Raw genomic sequence first — 13,523 nt, 5'->3', positions numbered from 1 at the left:
GTGAAAATAGAGTGCGAGAGAGAAAGGAAGAGGGGAAAAGACTGTGAGGGAGAGAGAGAGTGATGGAAGAGGAAGATAGATATAGATGGATGGATCGTGATAAAGCGTTATGTTTTTTGGTAGGTTAGAGATGGTTAGATGTATGTAAACAACTATATTAGTACCTCGATAGGTAGGTACGATGGTACATAGATAGATACAGAGATAGGTAGTTTGATTGATAAATAGGTAGATAGATAGTGAGAGGGGGTGAAGAGAGAGTGGAAAAAGGGTGACTATGGGACGGAGAGAAAGGTAAAGAGAAACAATGGGATGAATGGAGATACTGATTTGTTATAAATTTATAGATAATTATATAGGTGTGTAAATAAATAGATTGATAGTTGGAACGGTAGAGAGAATGAAAAAGAGAGGAAGATAGATAGTTGAATAGATCATGATAAAGAGTTATTTATGTTTTTTGGTAGGTTAGGGATGATTAGATGTATGTAAGCAGTTATTTTGGTAGGTCGATATATAGATAGATAGATAGATAGATAGATAGAAAGAGAAAGAGAAAGAGAGAGAGAGAGAGAGAGAGAGAGAGAGAAAGAGAGAGCGAGAGAGTGATGGATGAGGAAGATAGACATAGATGGATGGATCGTGATAAAAAGTTCTTTAGGTTTTTTGGTAGGTTAGGGATGATTAGATGCTTGTAAGCTGCTATATTGGTAGGTCGATAGATACATAGAGAGATAGATAGATAGATAGAGAGAGAGAGCGAGAAAGAGAGAGAGAGAGACTGAGAGAGAGAGCACAAAAAGTGAGATTGAGAGGGAGAGAAAGAGAAATGTTGAGATATATGGAGATATAGAGTTGTTATAGATAGTTATATATAGATAATTTTATAGGTGTGTAAATAAATAGATTGATAGTTAGAAAGTAAAGAAAGTGAGATAGATTCCAGCTGGTTGAACCAATCCTCTATATTATTTATAATTGATCTTTTTATGTAAGGTTTTTAGTTGAGATAAAAAACTCAATGGCACGAGCGGGATTCGAACCCACGATCATCGGCTAGATACGCCGCTGCTCTACCACTTGAGCTATCGTGACCTCGATCCACTCGGACACCAACTTCCCATCTCAANGGGTTCGAATCCCTCTCGTGCCATTGACTTTTTTATCTCAACTAAAAACCTTAATTAATTGTAATATATTAATTGGTCAAGCGGACCACGAAATTAGTGAATTTTTATGTAAGGTTTTTGTTGAAATAAAAAAGTTAGTGTCACGAGCGGGATTCGAACCCACGACCTTCGGCTCAATACGCCGCTGCTCGAAGCACTTGAGTCACGATGGTTCAAGTGGTTAGAGTAGCGGCGTATTGACCCGAAGGTCGTGGGTTCGAATCCCGCTCGTGACACTAAATTTTTCATTTCAACAAAAACCTTACATAAAAGGATTAATTAATTAAAAGAAGTAATTTGGTCAGTAGACTATTAAATATAATGGATCATTTATAACATTGATATATCCCGGCTGCAACTACCTTCCTCCTTGCACCGAAGGCGAGTGATACTCCGACCTGTAATCTCGTTTACTTTCACGTCTAGTCAAAATTATGTACCAACAAACCAAAATTATATTTAATAATAAATTATCTGTTTAAGTGTGATTCTTTAAAGGAGTTAAACTCCTTCCACTACCATGTTGATTAAAAGTGAAAGCCGTGGTTTTCATTATAAAATTGAATCGGTTCAAAACAAAATCTTATGCGCAATTATATAAAAATACTTTCGAAGTGGTTGAGGCTCAATTTTCGCAGGCCGGATCGGAATCGATTACCATATAACAGCTCATCGCAAACGGGGAAAATTACCCGGATTTTCGATTAACCCAATTTTGTCCCGATCTAATGGACCTCAGACAGTACAAAACCGAACAGACGCGTTGACACTTGTCCAGTGTAAATAGCTATCTATTTAAAGTCATTCAGCCTATTATCAAAATTGTGGTTGTGTTTAATTTCCTTATATTCTCATGTCGTTATCATTCCGTGGTTTTGACTGAGTTGTTACATATGGCACATGGCAGCATGCTAGAACTTGGCCAGCGGATTCATTTATATATAAGAATTTTTTTTTTAATTAAAATTATTTATTTTAAAAATCTAAAATTATATAAAAATAAAGGATTCTTTTATTAATTGATACTTTTAAAACATAAATGGGTTTATATAACTTAGTCATTAGCTTACATTTCATACCATGTCCTAGGATTTATGAAGTTTCAAAAAAGGGTTAATTTGAAATTAAAAAGGTACTTTCGATAAAAAGGGTTACGTGGAAGGTAAAGAGAAACTTACATTGACGTTAAAAAGTACTAATTTGGAATTAAAAATGGTTAATCAGAAGAAGGATAGAAGAAATCAGAAGAAAAAGGGTTAATTTGAAATGAAAAAAACGGTTAAATAGAATTTTAAAAGGGTTAATTTTGAGTTAAAAACTGTTTTATTTCAAATTAAAAGAGTTTAAAGTTAAAAAAGGTTTTTAAAACAATTCTAAAGGTAGGTTGAGATGGGGAGTTGGTGTCCGAGTGGATCGAAGTCACGATAGCTCAAGTGGTAGAGTAGCTGTGTATTGAGCCGAAGGTCGTGGGTTCGAATCCCGCTCGTGACACCAACTTTCCTATTTCGACCAATACCTTTCATAAAAACCAATTAATTAAGTTTTTAAAACAGTTAATTTTATGTAAAAAAGGTTACTTTAAAGTAAAAAAAAGTTAATTTCAAATTAAAAAGGGTTAATGGTTAAGGTAAAGAAAAACTTTTATTGAAGTTAAAAAGTGCTAATTTGAAAATAAAAATTATTAATTAGAAGTTGAAAAGGGTTAATTTGAAACGAAAAAGGTTAATTTGAAGTTAAAATCGGTTAGTTAGAAATGAAAAAAAAGCGTTAAATAGAAATTAAAAGGGTTAATTTGAAGTTACAAACGGTTTTATTTCCAATAAAAAAGGGTTCATTATAATTTTAAACAAGGTTTTATCTTAAATAAAAAAGGGTTAATTTGAAGTTCAAAACGGTTTTATTTCAAATCAAAAAGGGTTAATTTGGAGTTAAAAACGGTTTTATTTCCAATAAAAAAGGGTTAATTGGATGTTTAAAAAGGTTTTATTTGAAATAAAAAGGGGTTTCTTAGAAGTTTAAAGACGGTTTTATTTGAAATGAAAAAGGGTTAATTTGAAGTTTAAAACGGTTTTATTTGTAATAAAAAATGGTTAATTTGAAGTTACAAACGGTTTTATTTGAAATGAAAAAGGGTTAATTTGAAGTTTAAAACGGTTTTATTTGTAATAAAAAATGGTTAATTTGAAGTTACAAACGGTTTTATTTGAAATAAAAAAGGGTTAATTTGAAGTTTAAAACGGTTTTATTTGTAATAAAAAATGGTTAATTTGAAGTTACAAACGGTTTTGTTTGAAATAAAAAAGGGTTAGAAGTTTAAAAACGGTTTTATTTGAAATAAAAAAGGGGTCATTAGAATTTAAACACGGTTTTATCTGAAATAAAAAAGGGTTAATTTGATGTTTACAAAAAGCTACTTTCAAATTAAACGAGCTAGTTAAAAGGTTATTAAAATAGTTAATTTGGTATTCAAAATGGTTACTTTAAATTTAAAGAAGGTTAATTTCAAATTAAAAAGGGTTAGTTTTGGGAAATAGCTATAACATGGGATGCAAGAGGATGCCAAGAACCTGAGATACATGATAGAACTGTCATCTTTCTATTCTATCGGCTAGATCGCTAATGAAGAGGCACAGATGTTTCCTTAACGTGAAAATATTTGCAAAATTTTCTCCTGTGGGCTGCGGGTGTGCTAAAGTTTGATAGTTACTTATCGTCTTGGTCTATCCTCGCGGAGTTGGCCGGACTTGAACTTAAATGGTCATACGATCATAAGACCAATATCAACGCTATAGGTTAGGAAGACCAAGTTGATAGATAACAATCAAACTATAGTAAAAATTTCTTTCGTTTAATTACAAATGGAGCAACGATGCCAATTTGACTGATTCATTCGTTTTTGAACTATGACTTTATCATCTTGCTGACTCTGGATAATTCAGGTCCAATCATTAAAGAAAATGGTTATTGTTCAGGTAAACTTTGTTAAAAGAGGGATGAAGATGAATCACAGTCCCGGAAGACCTTTTTGATTTAAACTGCAATCGACGAATGCTACTGCATCTTGTCTGCATTCTTGTTGAAGATACCATAAGAATCAATTTGATATTATCTTACGCTTTATATCTTCAAACCAGTTAACTGTTTACGTCCCTGTTTTAACCACTGAACATGGATATGTTTTAGGGGTTGTTTAGCCTGACCTGTGACCGACTTTATTTATAACCGTGTTAATATTAATTAGTCCGGCAAATTTATGCTTAGTTACAATGGAGATACTTCATTTATGAGTTATTACCATTGAAACATTTGGATTCGAATGTGTTCGACAAACTGCCTCCGAACGCGAATGCAGTTAAATATTCATTGCGGAAGCGGCCAATTCACACCGGCCAAAGGCTGCTCCGCCGAAGGGGTCAATTTTGTATTTTTTTTTTTCATTATTCAAAACGTTTTCAACATCGGGAGAAAATCAACAGGCCATGAAGTATGAGAAAATTCTAACCCTTTTGGCCTCGTTTACGTCTATGGACATCTATAAAACTAGTTCAATTTTTTTAACATTCACATGAAATTGAAAAAGATCTTAGAAAAAGAATCTGCAAATGGTGTAACTATTGTTTCTCTTTGTTGTCGATTCTTCATAACCTTTTAAGGACTCCATTTAATAATTTTGGAAAAATATTTTCTGTCTCTGATTATTTTTTTGATAGTAACAGATGCAGAAAAGCATGATGAATTATTAAATAAATTTAATGCTAATTTTATTTTATTTTAGCCTTAAGGATTAAAATTCCGAACACAAATGTATGCACAACTACTGGGAATGTGGAACTTACAGTTACATCCAGTAGATTTCGTGGTCCGTTTGGCCAACTAACATCTTTCAATTAATTAACCTTTATGTAAGGTATTGGTTGAGGTAAAAAATCCGTGTCACAAGGGGGATTCGAACCCACGACCTTCGGCTAAATGCGCCGCTGTTCTACCACTAGAGCTCTCGTGACTTCGAAACCCGCTCGTGACGCTGACATTTTTATCTCAACCAATACCTTACATAAAGTATGTAAAGATGGTCGTTCATGAAAACATTAAATAAGAGTGGACCGAGATGGCACCTTGGAGGACACCAGAGGAAACTTTTATTACTTGAAATTGTCAACTGTGATCTACTCGGACACCAACCTCCCATCTCAACCTACCTTTCGAATTTTCCCTCCTTTTTTTTAATGTTCAATTCATATCGACCTGGGAAAATTCGAAAGTTCAGGTTGAGATGGGAAGTTAGGGGCCGAGTGGATCGCACTCACGATAGCTCAAGTGGTAGAGCAGCGGCGTATTTGGGTCGTGGGTTCGAATCCCGATTGTGACACTGACTTTTTCATCTCAACCAATACCTTATAGTTATAGTTTGAATATAATACATTTTTCATCTTTGAATCGAGCGCTAAACTCTGTTTACGAAAAAGAATGGGAATAAGCCCTCGAATAAGTTTTACTGAGTTTTAAAAGTAATTTATGAAAATATTTTGTGTAAAAATGTTTATTGTTTTAGGTTAAAATTCGCTCGGTTTAGCATTTTATCCATTTTGAAAGACGTTGAGTCGAGTTAAGAGCCTTTAATGATATGTTGTCACATTTAAATTTCGTTCCGGATAACCGTAGAGCCCGCTTTGCCATAATTCTCATTACGTTTAAAAGGCCATAAAATATTAGAAGTGACGTATCGCCCTCGTGATCTCACGAGTCTTTCCGTCCTTTATATCCAGTTATAATTCATACAACTATCTAGAACCGAGTAAAGATATGGGCATAGCCTTAAGACAGTGGACATCCTGTGTCCTTGTTCGGATGCAAAACAGACGAGAATGGGTTACGGTGACGGCGAGCCTCTAATTGCCTTGAAGCTAATGCCCGATATCCTGCAGGTGCCGGCCCCGCTCAGGTGTTCTTCTTGTGGGAAACCAATGTCCACTAAAGTGTTCATCGGTTCCACTTCCGAAGAATATTTCGAAAAATGCCATGGGAATGTCCCACGGCCGCGGAAGTTCAGAAAGCCCGGCTGTGTTAATTAAATTTGGGCTCAATGTTAATGTACTTTTTCGCTGTCTTGGGCAGTTTAATTTTTATGATTTTTCGTCCAATCCGAAAATTATAGCACGTTGTCTTATTTGAATTTTTTCTAAGGTGAAGTAAAATGGGAAATCGAATTGGGAATTTTATGGTGTGACTCAAATTTTACATTTCGAGTGCATATTTTTTTACATTAACAGGACTTGAATTCTGCACACTTTTGCCGACGGCTAAAATCCGATATCAATATCTGAATTAAAAAAAAGACAATAGAAAACAAAATCAGAAAAACTATTAACCCAGTTTCATATGCAAAAATTATTACTGGAATAAACTTGTGTAAGCTGCGAGGGTAAAAAACTGGCTATCTGTAGGAGGAGATTAAGGGGGATTTCATAGCCAAGCTCTTTTACTTTGTTCAGAGAAACATAAGGACATACTGCAGAACCTACCTGTTAAATTAAACGTTCCATAACTTCGCAGTATTGCCTTTATACTTGATACTCCATCATGAAGTAGATTATTACTCCTCCTTCGATGACTTCTTTGATTAATTACATCTTATGTTATTTTACGTTTAAGAAATGAATGGTGTTTTTAACGCGCAACACACTTCGTAATGAGAAATTAGACCAGTACAAGCCGGCGTACCACAAGGGGACATTCCTGGTCCCATCCTGTATACCATGTACGATGAATTTCCTATTCCCAGCACCTACTGAGATGTGACAGGACACAAAGGAGTTCTGGTAGTTGAAATAGACAATAAACTGGACAGCGGAGTATCTGAAGACACTGAACCTAATCTTGGGATAAGAAGGAGAAACAAAATTTCCCATCTCAAGATGAGGCCACAAAAAACGAAAAGGAGGATGAACGAACGACCGAGGTGCCAAACACAGTAAACCTATGGTTAAAAACACGTTCAAAAAACATAGAAGCATATTGTAACATAATACCTCTAGAGAAGATAAATCAGGGTCACTGCTATCTGAGAAAACACCTACGCAATAAGGTGTATGCAACGATGACCCCATTATTAGGTTCTGAGGAAGAAACTAAATGAAAGAAGACCCGAGAAATGGAATTGCAGTGATGACATCTTAAGAGAAGGATCGATTAATTGGACAAAACTAAGGAACAAGGAAAAGTACAATAAGCCAGAAGGCTGCAACGCTTAAGGAGTAGAAAGCCTTCCCAGCATGCCATCGTCATCATCACAATCGGGCAATTTCATCTTCTACCCCTAATCTAAGCAACCTCCAAAATCCGACAGCAGAGAAACGTAAAATAAGACATAAGAGATAACGACTTAACAGAAGACCTGAACTACTAAAAGACTTTTAAACCAAAATCTATCTTGACGTCCTAAGTCTCTCTACAAGGATATTACTGCAACCACTTTGGACATTCAGGGTCTCCACCAAGCCGTACAATATCCAGCACATGCAGTCCTACTATCAAATATCTGTAGACTAACCAAAACTCCTTACGTCCTCCGATAACCACATTTCTTTTCAAAACGGACTGATCAATTCCCCAGCTTCGAAAAGTACTTCACTATCCTTGGTACCCGGACACGTGGGCTGGAGGGCAACGATCGTGCACACGAAGCGGCGAAAGCTAGTCTTGCCCTCCAGCCAAAACCTGGCGTGATATTTTACGATCAGTAAAGAACGCAATAAAGAAGGTTGGCGGCGCCTATGGGCCGAAGCACTTGCTAGTCAAGAGCACGTTTGAGAAATGGCCCACCGATGATCAACGCAAGGAAAGGATCGTGCTCGTTTGAAGATAGGCCATACCCGATTGACGCACGGACACCAGCTTTTGGAGGAACCCCGTTTGTAATGACATCCGACATAAAAACAGTCCTTGGGCACGATAATGGGTTGTTGGGTCCACTGTTGCGACTTTTAAGGGAGACGGGAGTGTTTCCTCACCTAAATATTGAAAATATCGTATATAAATGTATAGCTCTACAGTGTGTATGTACGTTTATGTTTGTATGTACAGGGTGAGTCATTTTTTGATGCACCATTGGAAAATCAACGCGGGTGCGTTTAAATCTGACTCAAGGCCAATTTCTTTTGATTTTAACATTAAAAAAAGAAAGTGAGTCAATTTTCGGTGCACCATTGGAAAATCAACGTGGGTGCGTTTAAATCTGACTCAAGGCCTATTTCTTTTGATTTTAACATTAAAAAAAGAAAGTGAGTCGATTTTCGGTGCACCATTGGAAAATCAACGTGGGTGCGTTTAAATCTGACTCAAGGCCTATTTCTTTTGATTTTAACATTAAAAAAAGAAAGTGAGTCAATTTTCGGTGCACCATCGGAAAATCAACGTTGGTGCGTCTAATTATGATTCGGCAGATTTTATTTTGTTAGTCTCGTACCAAAAAATAGGCGAGTCACTTTTCGACGCACCATTCGTTACAAATTAATTTTAGTAGGTTGGAAGGAAAATAAACAAAACTAATATTATTAAAACATTATTCAAACACAATGTAAAAATTTAAAAAAAAAATTTCACTAATTAATTTGATTATGGTTTAAGAGTATTTTTTTCTGGTAAAGTAAAAAAATTAAATAAATGTAACAATCTCCTTTGTTAGCAAACCAAAAATGTTCAAAATCATTATAATAATTGTTCGTACAGACCTCCATTTGCTGCAACACAGTAGCCTAGTCTATCGTAAAACGATGATCGGATGAAAAAAATACTCTTATGAAAAAAAATTTTAATTTTTACATTGTGTTTGAATAATGTTTTAATAATATTGGTTTTGTTTATTTTCCTTCCAACCTACTAAAACTAATTTGTAACGAATGGTGCACCGAAAATTGACTCACTTTTTTTTTATTAACGTAATCAAAGGAAATAAGCCTCAAGTCAGATTTAAACGACCCGCGTTGATTTTCCAATGGTGCGTCAAAAAATGACTCACCCTGTATAGTTGTTTGTGCATACGTTTGTTTGGGTAATTAGTTAGTTGTTTTGGTATTGTGTATATAGCCGTTTGTTTGCGTGAATGAATAACTGGCCCTCAGAGTGCTTTGGAGGCTGATATGTCTTAATTGTCGGTAACCTTCCATTAAAAAAAAAAAAAAAAAAAAAAAAAACAAGCTTCCGTTAAAGTTTTTCTTTAGATGGGATTTTAGTTAACGGCTGATGTTCGGGTTGTGTTATTAGCCGGCTACTGTGCGGAGATCACCTGGCTTTATTCTTCGAGCATTTTAATGAGGGCAGAAATTAGTTCTATTTTTTTAAAGATTGGTAATTTTGCTTCAATTTATTAAGATGTTCATCTTTAAGAGTGTTTAATTGATTTGTATTTCTTCGAGTTCTTTTTCATTGTAAGTGTACAGTGGTGCTCTTTTGCTTCCCTACCGGGTTTTATCCGTCTAATAATATTCACAAGTCCGACCTGCGCTTTAATTTTTTATCACGCGATAGTTATGAGATCCGAATCGCGATTAATTGCAAGGAGAAGCGCAGAGCGTTGAACGTCACCGGAGCGTGGCGTATAATGCAGCATTTATCAGCAGGTCTGTGCAACCGTGATGATTTATTTGGCAGTTTGAGCAGATAAGAGCTCACCGGAATTTCCTGCTGTTATTGAATTATAGTTCATAGTATAAGAAATTGAAGAATTACTTTAATTGAAATATCGTGTGGGAAAATTAATATTAAAATATTTTACTCATATTTTCCACCTTTATTTATATATATTTTAATCTTTAACTTTTTTATTATGTTGATGTTTAAATAAAGTAGCCAGGACGATGTAATTTATCTGTCGGCGGACTTGGGCTTAATTCATCGCGTTTTTAATCTTGCTTTACCACATGTAATTACACTCAGCGGTGCATGATTAAGTGTTTTATGGGTGTGGGGTCAAAATCAGATAGGGTACTTTGAAATCTCACCGGATCTACGGAAAAACCGGTGTGAGATATAATAGAATCCGCTGATCTCTGGTGTTGGTGAGTGCTGAAACGGATTTCGCAGTCAGCGAACATTTTGGTTTTCTGCATGCAACGTTTAGCAACATATAACAACGCTAAACATAACACACGATGATGAAACATTTTGGTTGATCATTCGTTCTTCACCAATATCATCGAATCTATTCCTCGGTAGATTTGCTGACGGACAGAGGTATTGGGAGCCGTTATCTTTCACCCGATGAGATTTTGATTGGTTCGGTGAAACAGGACGATACAGGGGCAGAGAGAAGCCGACCAATAATTTTTAGCACCTGGCTTTTTTGCAGCAGCATTCTTGTTTTTCCCCCAGTCTTCATCATTGTCCGAGTCGAAACCCTTCTTCTTGCGGCCTTTGGCAGCTTTGCCTTTCTGTTTTCCACCTTTGGGTTTCTTCTTTGGCGAGTAGTCTTCGTCACTCTCCTTGTCCTCAGAGGCATCATCGCTCTCATCACTGCTCTCCTTCTTCCTTTTGGGCGCCGCTTTCTTCGGTGTCGCTCTTTTCGGTTTCTTTTTCTCCTCATCTTCCTCATCCTCCTCCTCTTATTCTTCTTCCTCCTGTCCCTCTTTCTTTTCAGCCTCTTCCTTGTCATTTTCTTCATCATCCTCTTTGCCTTTGCCGTTCTTCTTGAGTTTCTTCGCTTCAGACTCTTTGAGACACTGCATTACGATATCATCAATTTCCTTTCTTCTTCTTGTCAAATCGGCATCGAGTTTTTTCTCAAGCTCCTGCCGGACCTTTTTCGCCGATGTTTTTTCTTAAATCAGCCCCTTTATGGATCCCGGCAATCTCCTTCTGCAACTTTTCTTTCGAGATGTCGGCCATTTTAGCGGTTGTGGTGGGGGATCTGGTGAAACTTCAAATTTCCAGGAAAGCGACCAGATCGGATTGCGGTCGTTAACTCAATAATTGGTGGTTGGTCAATTATTGGCCAAGGAAAGTTGGTGATAACATCACCATATCGGCCCTGAATCCGTTTGCGGCATATCAATTGCCAAAAAAATTAGATCCATCAGATAAAGGGTTAAGAATTAGTGCTCGGTTCAGTGGGGCTGTATTCCAAAACTGGAAAAATGTTCATTAAAATACCATAAACTGATGGCTGAACTATTAAACCTACGATGTGTAAAGACTAGAACGACAGGGCTGATCACTACGGAGGATAGGACTCGGTGCAGCACAAACAAGAAGATATTGACAGGATGAAGCGGAAACAGCTGAAAATGTCCTGTTCGAAGGCCAATGCAGATTCCTAAGATTCGTACTTCTGGGAAAGAAAAAAACCAAACCCTGAAGTATACACATGGGTCCACTTAACAAAACATTGGTTGCTGACAAAATTCCTTTAGATTATTAAAGAGCTCATGATATTGTAGATAGGTAAGAAAGGTCGTAAAACGACCGTCTACTTTTAACCTTAACCTTAAACTCACGCAATCAGCCAACTAAATCTAACGTTATCTAGAAAACACAAGTTATTTCTTGCCTAACGTCGCAGTAAGTTGGTGCCATACCCCGCCCTGCATATAACCCTGATCATCAATAAAACCTCCACTAAGCCTGGAAAAAGCCGAACCGCGTCTGATAGAACAAACAGACTAAAAATAATAAAGGACCAAGATGTAAGCCCATCACCCCGCAAACCATGAGAAAGATCTCATATGGTTAATAAAATATAAAATGTTCTTAAGGACTTCTACACCATAAAGCAATGTGGAATAAATGTTCAACTTAATTGTTGATATTCCTGGAAGAACATTCTTTCGAGGATGACAACATTCAGGTAAATCGTGTACATTGAAGTAGTTAAAAATAAATTATGTTGTACATCGCTTTAGATATATTGTTGTCGACACATTGCTCGAATATGACATGGTTATACCAAGACTATATTTGGAAAAACACAAGATAAAGCACGATTGGAGTTATAATCAATAACCTTGGCATTAATTATTGTAAGGTAATCAACACCAGCATCAAACCTATCTCGCAGGTTTAATTTTTCAAAGTAACGACTAAGTTCCCGACATCCCTCTTAGCCGTATACTAAATGGACAGGGGCTTAAGTAAAACAAATCCCAGCACGCGCCTTTAAACATAACAAATACTCCTGAGGTATAATTGCGCTAATATATCGTGTCCTCGGACAAATGCCAGGTACACCTAAGGTTAAAGCCGTTTCCGTGTCCTCTAATAACGCCTTTTGGACCCTCAATTACTCACAGGCCTCCCCAAGGGGATGCCGCCCATTAAAGACGTGCTTTTAATTAAAGCTAGTTTACTCCCTGGCATTTGTCATATAAACACTGAGTAAACAGAAAACATTTTTTATCAGCATGGCCTACTATTTTGTTTAGAGTAGAAGGAATTTAGTTTAAAAAAAATACGTTCAATCATATAATTGTACAGGTTGTAAAATAAGTACGTAGCGTTTTTTGGTAGTAAATTCAATTCTTGTTGCCATATTCCATGTACTTTTGTAATTCCATCATTCCCGAACTTCTCAAGTTTTTGTGTGACGAACCCCTGGAAGTTCTACAGTTCCCAAATTAAGTTTTTTCTAATGATAGAGATTTGCTTATATGCTTCCAAGATACTTGGAAAAAGTGAATCTTTGGGCGCGTCCTAGCCAAGCTGGACAATTTTTGGCAATTCTACAAAGACCTTGGTGAATAGCTATTTTCTTGGACAGCCAAGCGACACTAAACTACCTCACGATAAAATCGAAGGCCTTTGGATTGGGAAAAACATCAAAGTCACTTTCGGTACAAGGGCATACAGGTCGAGGAGCAACGAGGAGGACGATAAATCACCCAATGAAAATCAAGATAGGTGTCCTGCGGTAGCAGATCCCAGTGATGCTGCAACCAATATTGACGCCTGCAAAGACCGTGGTGAATAGCGATTTACTTGGACAGCCAAGCGACACTAAACTACCTCATTGGGAAAAACATCAAAGTCACTTTCGGCACAAGGGCATACAGGCCGAGGAGGACGATAAATCAAGATAGGTGTCCTGCGGTAGCAGATCCCAGTGATGCTGCAACCAATATTGACGCCTGCAACCAAGGACCGAGATGAATAGCGATTTACTTGGACAGCCAAGCGACACTAAACTACATGATAAAGTCGATGGCCTTTGGTTTGGGGAAAATATCAAAATCACTCTTGTTTCGTTACCAGGGCATACAGGCCGAGGAGCGACGAGGAGGACGATAAATTGGCCAATGAAAGTCAGGTAGGTGTCTTGCGGTAGCAGATCCCAGTGAAGCTGCAGCCAATATTGACGCCTGCAAA

The 13,523-nt window shown here is 36.9% G+C and overlaps 1 pseudogene; it reads right to left on the bottom strand.

Moving 5' to 3' along the window:
• Window positions 1-10,039: 10,039 nt before the first annotated feature.
• LOC112126982 lies at window positions 10,040-12,013 on the bottom strand (annotated as a pseudogene).
• Between the last annotated feature and the right edge of the window lie 1,510 nt (window positions 12,014-13,523).

This window comes from Cimex lectularius, unplaced genomic scaffold, assembly GCF_000648675.2.
Source record: "Cimex lectularius strain Harlan isolate CLEC.00 unplaced genomic scaffold, Clec_2.1 scaffold158, whole genome shotgun sequence".
NCBI lineage: Eukaryota > Metazoa > Arthropoda > Insecta > Hemiptera > Cimicidae > Cimex > Cimex lectularius.
This window is presented reverse-complemented; position numbering and strand designations above follow the sequence as displayed.